Source organism: Leptidea sinapis, chromosome 14 (assembly GCF_905404315.1).
Source record: "Leptidea sinapis chromosome 14, ilLepSina1.1, whole genome shotgun sequence".
NCBI lineage: Eukaryota > Metazoa > Arthropoda > Insecta > Lepidoptera > Pieridae > Leptidea > Leptidea sinapis.
The window spans coordinates 13868719-13875895 of NC_066278.1; the positions used below are offsets into that span (position 1 = coordinate 13868719).

Consider the following 7177-nt stretch of genomic DNA (forward strand, 5'->3'; position numbering starts at 1 on the left):
AAATAATTCTATTTTACCTCATAAATACATATTTAATATGAGCTTATACTATACATAACAATACTTTCACACTTTTGACAATATACATGATTATGCCAAATTACATCATATTACAATACAGCAATTTTCCGCATTTTAAACGATATAACCGGTGTATTTGTCACAGAAACCTATAAAAATATGAATTTTTCGCACAATTTCGTAATGAAAATATTGTTGCCATAGACATGCGAGGTCTAATTTTTTTTGCTCTTATCACTGCTTCGGTAAGAAAATATTTCATAAAATGTTATTGCTGTTATAGATATATTAACAATATTGAATGAATGTTGTATGTAGAGCATTAATTTTGTAGTTATCATGCGTAGATATGTTATTACACGGTTAAGACTAGTTCAATAAACTTCATTTGACTTAAGTAGCATACAATACCTTCCTTAAAGGCCGGCAACGCTCTTGTGATTCCTCTGGTGTTGCAAGAGAATGTGGGCGGCGGTGATCACTTAACACCAGGTGACCCGTACGCTCGTTTGTCCTCCTATTCCATAAAAAAAAATGTCGCACTTGGTGTTCTCGTACTTATACTTACATTGTTTTTATTAGTGAAAACCTTTTATTGGCTATCAGCTATTATTTGCTATACTTATTTAATATTTGTTTTCGTTTAAGGTTGATGCAGACATCGAAGAATGCATGAATAATCCAGTTGTAAGTACTTATTTATTTCACGTGTGTTAACAGTTAAAAAGTAAAACCAGTTGTAAATAAATATTATGATGATAGTTTTATCTTCATAATATTGATGATATGATAAAACTATCATCATAATATTTATTTACAACTGGTTTTACTTTTTAACTGTTAAATTAATTTACCCTCCCATAAGAAGTTATCATTTCAAAAACACTATAAGGTACCTAGGGTATTAAGGCCTAGCTAAGGGAAATTTGTAATAAAATGAAAAATATGCAGCATAATCAACAAATTTTATTATTAATCAGTCATGTACTTAAATTACTACCGAGATTAAACAAAAAATAGCTTTTCCAGCTTAAAACCAAAACAATATTAAACTTTTTTTAAAACGCAGTCTGTAGGCCTTATTATACTAAGGTAGGGTAAAAAGGCCTATACTTTAAACTATCCAAAAATCAACTTATACTACGTAAATTGTTATTCTTGAGATCAATAATCGTTAACATAAAGCAATAGGAAGCATTGTGGTCTTATAAAATTAAATAAATTGCCTTTATTTGCATGTATCAGAACATTGACAGTCATCAGTATCTTCTGCAGTCAAACCGACACACTCTTCGTGGTACCACTTGGAGCATCGCGAGCATTGCCTCATTGCGTCCATTCTATCTTCTTTGCAGGCATGACAGTACTAACTCACTTGTTTTTGTGATTTAGCTTAGACGGTAGTAGACTTATTTGCAGATACGATTTTAGTTTTCTTAGAATTTAAAGTGTTTTTAAACCTCGTTTTTTCTTTTCTGCCTGTTTTAACATCAGTAAAGTTTTCGTCTTTTTTACTTTTCTTTCTTTTGTTACGTTTCAATTCTTTACTTTTTATTTTCTCTTGGTTATATTTATAAAATAGATCATTTGTGACTGGAGTACGTCGATAATTAATGGCTTTTCGTCTAACAATCGGTGTGCATGTTTGAACTTTAACAGGCGTAGGCATTTCGAAGAAGTAGGCATAGGAAGATCATAAAACTCACTTCTTTTCAACCGACTGAGTGGTAAATCATCAGATCATCTGAACTAGAGCTTGTTCCATAAACTGTGCGATAATAGCTGCGTTGCACGATTGATTCTCTTGAGACCTGACCTGTGAATGTTGATGCTATAGCTGGTGATTGCTTAGTTTGTTCTGGAGTCGCTGGTTGAAGACAATCAACAGGTGAAATATTTCCAAGCGAGACAAGAGTATTGACACAGAGATCGGTGTCAAAATTGATGGTGAACTAGCAGCAGATTCTGACCTCTTTTGTTGATCACTATTAATAGGTGGTACATTTTCTTGATCACAATCAGGCGTTGAGGCTTCCGATAAAATAGACGGTTTATCTCCGGATTCTGAAGCTTGATGTTCGAGAGCTGGTGCGTTTTCTTGTGCACCATTTGGTGCAGGAGCTTCCGTTAAAATGGAAGGGGCAAAAGATGTTTCTGGCATAGCCTGTGAGTTGAAGGGATACAAGTCAGTCGCTTTAAAGCCACTCGTGATATTGCTATGTGTCCTACATTTAGAACAAACGCTTTTAAGAATTATATTAAAGCGTGCTTTAGTGAGTTTTTGTCTCTGTTTTGGTCCAAAAATTATAAAAATTCAGCTTCCCAGTGGTGTTCAAATGATCGATATACGGATTTGTCGAGGGGCTGTAATTCATGGGTTGTGTTAGAAGGTAAGCAGTACAAATTAATGCCAAGTGAATCGGATATATCGACTATGGAAAGATCTAAATGACATGCTGCTCCATCAAATATCAAAAGGCATGGTCCCTGGCATTTGTATCTAGACAAGTGTTTTAAAAATATTTTGAAAAGTTCATTAGTCATATACCCCTTTGCTGACCCCTTTATCGTACAATTTTGGTTTTAAGCGTTTTCCCTTAAATATAACCATAGGTGGTATGGCTGTGCCAAGAGCATTAACATATCCTGCGATGGTAACGCTTTCAGCATGTTCAGAAGACTGCAAATGAACCCTTTTAGCCCCTTTTTTGGCCAAAACACTCTGCCGGTGGTGGATAGTGAGACGGCATCCTTTCTCATATATATAATAAATTTGCTCGAGATGATCATATAAGTAAAATTTATCGTAGATATCTCTCAGTTTTTTAAAATGGTCATCAACAGTAAATTTATTTAGCTTTTTGGGGTCTAGCTGGGTTCATGAATTGCACTTTTCTTACGGATGGTGTCTTGGTGTCTTTTCATGAACCAGTCTTGCCTGCGCGTTTGCCTTCATCATTAAAATTGTGTTTTATATTATTTTTCTCACAATATTTATACACCAATCGACGCAATATTCTTGCTGTCACAGGCAATCCCATTTCAGAATATCCTTTGCACAAGTTGAGCTTCCTCTTCACCTTTTAATATAGGTTTACGTCCCAAACTTTTCTTTAAACTGCCAGACTGCAGATGCTTTCTAATTGTTCTTCTAGGAACCTTATATCTATCTGCAGCCTTATACGTATTCAAATTTCCTCTGTACTGCTCTAACAGCTGCGATCAGATCGTCTTCTGACCACAATGCCCGTTTGGGAGGCATCGTGACCGTAAGCACTGAAAACAATGATAAGTAAATTGAAAATGTATAACTACGTACACCCACAAACAAACATTTTAAAAGCTCCTACTTATATAGCAGTTTAAAAAATTTGAGTATAATAAAGCCTATAGTAAAATTTTATAGGCCTCAATATCTGCCAACCATGTGGTGACAGAAAAAAATAGTAATTAAAATTACACAACAACAATTCATTTAATACGGTAACCCAGGGACAAGCATACATTAATTAATAAACGGACAGTCAATACAGGCTTGTAAATATGATATTTTTAAAATTACTTACGTTTTACTGGAGCTAATTTTTATAATTCGTGCCGCGTGACCGCACTGCTGAATGATTTCGAAGACACTGGCGGGGGGAGAAGTGCAAGCGTTCGGCCGCCACTTCGCAGCGGCTTGTATACGTTCTGAGCTTGTGTGAGTGTAACCTTGATCGTCAACTACTGTATTTCGTAGGTTTTTTATGTACTTAGGCCTTATTGCCCGACAGGCCTTAATACCCGCGGGTACCTTAGTTAGTAATCATTTTATACATTTATATGGGAGCATATAAAACTTTACGCCTTGTATATTCAATTTACTTTTAAAACTGTTAATAAATGGAAATAGGAAATCTGACGGACCCTTTCCCACCACCAGTAATTAACAAGAAACGAGTAGAGCTGAAACTTGAAGCAAATAAGCGAATATTATGAACCCACTGTTGTTCCGATAGTATTGTCAGTAGATGATTTATACAGCGAGTGTATACGAAATGACCGCTGGGAGTTCCTCGGCGGAACGTCTGCTGACCGCAAGACGAGCTCCGCTCAGCCAAGTTCCGCTCACAAATCTTTGATAGCTCTTGTGACTTTGACAAAGTACTGAGAGTCCACAGAGTGAAGCATACACTTTTAATATATTAGCGTATAGACGATCTGACAGCTCGATCATGCGTGACCAATTTTGATTTGTCAATGTGTGCGATAGCTAGTGGTGTAATATTGACAATACTAAGGAGCTAATGTCGTATAGTATAATTATTACATATAACCAGCTGATCCAACAAACGTTGTATTGCCAATTAAGGTAATATAAAAAAATCAATCATGTTTTTTTTTCCGAAAAAACCGATTCTGAGACCTACCAAATATATCGTACATAAGGTTTATCGTACTACAATAATTATTGTATTCAATTGACATCTTGCACCCCTATTGCGGATCTGTGGATGGAACAGAATAATATAAAAATAGCGATACATAAATAGTTGTTGATCGTAGAAGGGCGAAAATTTGATGTTGTATGTATTTTTCAGCAATCAACTTTTCATAAATATTTCACTCTTATTCAAACGTATCTTGAGCATTAAAATAGAGTTTTGGGCTGTTGTCTCATCGGAGGGAAGAATGCTTTATGTGTTTCAATTTAAGTATCGTTATCATTTACTCTTAATTCTATTTTTTGTCAGAAAATAACATGTTGTGAAGATGATCTAGCTTCAGAAGAAGTATCAGAATCGGTTCATGAATGCTTCAACTTGAAAAATACAGAAAACGTAAGTACAGGTTTAAATCCAATACTAATGAGGACACGCCATCATCTGGATGTGTGGTGTTCCTCCACAGTTCTGTTTTCAAAGAACTTTTTTTCCACGATTTATACTGAGGTTCCTTGTGCGGTGGAAGATACGTCATGGGTTCCTTCAAAAACAAGGCGTACATGTACACCTTTTTTAAAAGGCTGGCAACGCTCCTGTAATTCCTCTGGTGTTGAAAGAAAATTTAGGCGGTGATCACTTGACATCAGATGACTCGTTTGCCGCTTGCTCCACTGCTGTGTGTTCCCATGTTACAATTTGACTTACGTAACTTGATTGTTTTCTTAAGGATGGATGACTATAGTCACAATACAGTAATACAACAGTACTTTAACTTCATACTACAGCGCCCGAATCGACGCAGGCACATACACACTTTTTTGATGAAAATAAGGGACGAGACGAGCAGGACGTTCAGCTGATGGTAATTGATACGCCCTGCCTATTACAATCAAGTTCCGCTCAGCATTCTTGAAAAACCCCAATAATTCTGAGCGGCACTACATCTGCGCTCGTCACCTTGACACATAAGATGTTAAGTCTCATTTGCCCAGTAATTTCACTAGCTACGAGGCCCTTCAGACCGAAACACAGTAATGCTTAGACATTACTATTTCAGGGCAGAAATAGGCGCCGTTGTGGTAACCATAATCTAGCCGGCATCCAGTGCAAAGGAACCTCCCACTGGTTACACGGCCGCTAAGCAATCTTGGGGAGACAATACTATTGAGTGCCACGCCGTACGCCGCCGAGACTGGTCGTTGTCCAAGTAACATTAACTCTGTCGCGCTGTCCACGTCGTCAATCTTGTTGTTTGTACCAACCCTAGTGCTCTGCCCAGACGTAAGTATATATTTCAAGGAGACCGCTGAGTTACGCTATTATTCTATTACTTGTAGATCTATCTCACTAACAAATATTTTTTAATACTTCCAGTACTACATATTTACTTTCATATGTTTTTCTAGTGTGAACGAGAGGTCTGCATCGCAAAGGAAAAAGGGGTTCTCACTGCAAATAGCACATTGGATTCTGCAAAACTAATCGAGGTTGTACATCATCGACTTAAAAATAACACAAAAGCTTTTGAAGCAATAAAGAAAAAATGTTTTGTTGACAAACTTGACAAGATTATTGCAGAAGATCCATGTAATTTGAAGAAAGCGTTTAAATGCATGAAAATTATGTATTTGGCTGTAAGTATCTTACTAACTACTACACTGGTACATTATCTCTGAACTCGCAGGAACGTGAAGCCCACTCCCGTTCTCCTTTCACTCCCTCGCGCTCGTCCTGTTGTGTCAGTACGGTTTGTAGTTTCATTAGGTTCGTTAGGTACATGTCGTGATATTTTTGTGCTATCACTGCTTTGTTTTTGAAGTTTTCATTGTTACGTTTTGATTTACGCGAGAAAAATAAATATTACCTTACGTAACCCAGATTATTTCATTATTTTTTGCCATTATAATAATAATAATCAGCATCACAACACAAGACCTTTAAATAAATCTATACGATTGACACATTTAACATACATAAAAACATATAAACATCCAAAACTCGGAAACAAACATGAGTATTCATCATTTATTCATCAATTTAAATTTTTGCACCTACTGGAATTCGAACCCGGAACCTCTGGCTCACACAGGGTAGGGTCACTAACCACTGGGCTATATGGGTCGTCAGTATAATATCTTCAGATGTTTTAATTAAAAGGCATAAAAGGCATTTATTTTCTCAAAATTGAATCCTTTAGAATTCTTTTTGATGTCATTTCTTATACTGATACTACTACCGCTTCGGAAACAAATGGCGCTCTGAGAGAGAAGAAGTGGCGCAAGAAACTCTCCCAGCATTCTTCTTTTGCGCACTTTTCAATAAAAATATACAATATTGTACAGTCATTTCTATCGCTATAAAATAATCACTATCTAGTCCCAGGCTGTCCAATCATTTAGATATTCAGCAGTGGTGTAATAGGATTTACGACAGAGCCATTTTTTTTATAAAACATTTAAATTTATTTATAGATAATGCCTGAACAGTGGCTGGGACTTTATTATAGAAGTGTAAACATTTACCCTTAAAGCTATTATGTATCTTATGAAGCCTACTAGAATTAGTTACAAGCAATCCCTTATTTCTAGTGTTATAATAATGAAAATCACTATTAAGAGCGAAAAGGTGACGATTTTTGTGAACATATAATAAATTTTCATAAATGTACTGACAATGAACAGTCATAATATTTATTTCTTTAAATTTTTCTTTGAGAGACTGTCTATAACCAA

General features: G+C 35.9%; 1 long non-coding RNA gene across 1 annotated transcript; it reads left to right on the forward strand.

Moving 5' to 3' along the window:
- Nucleotides 1-212: 212 nt before the first annotated feature.
- On the forward strand, nucleotides 213-5907 carry LOC126968049 (uncharacterized). The gene is made up of 4 exons (XR_007730128.1): nucleotides 213-266; nucleotides 670-708; nucleotides 4755-4841; nucleotides 5852-5907. It is a non-coding gene; the product is annotated as an uncharacterized LOC126968049 (long non-coding RNA).
- The last annotated feature ends 1270 nt before the right edge of the window (nucleotides 5908-7177 follow it).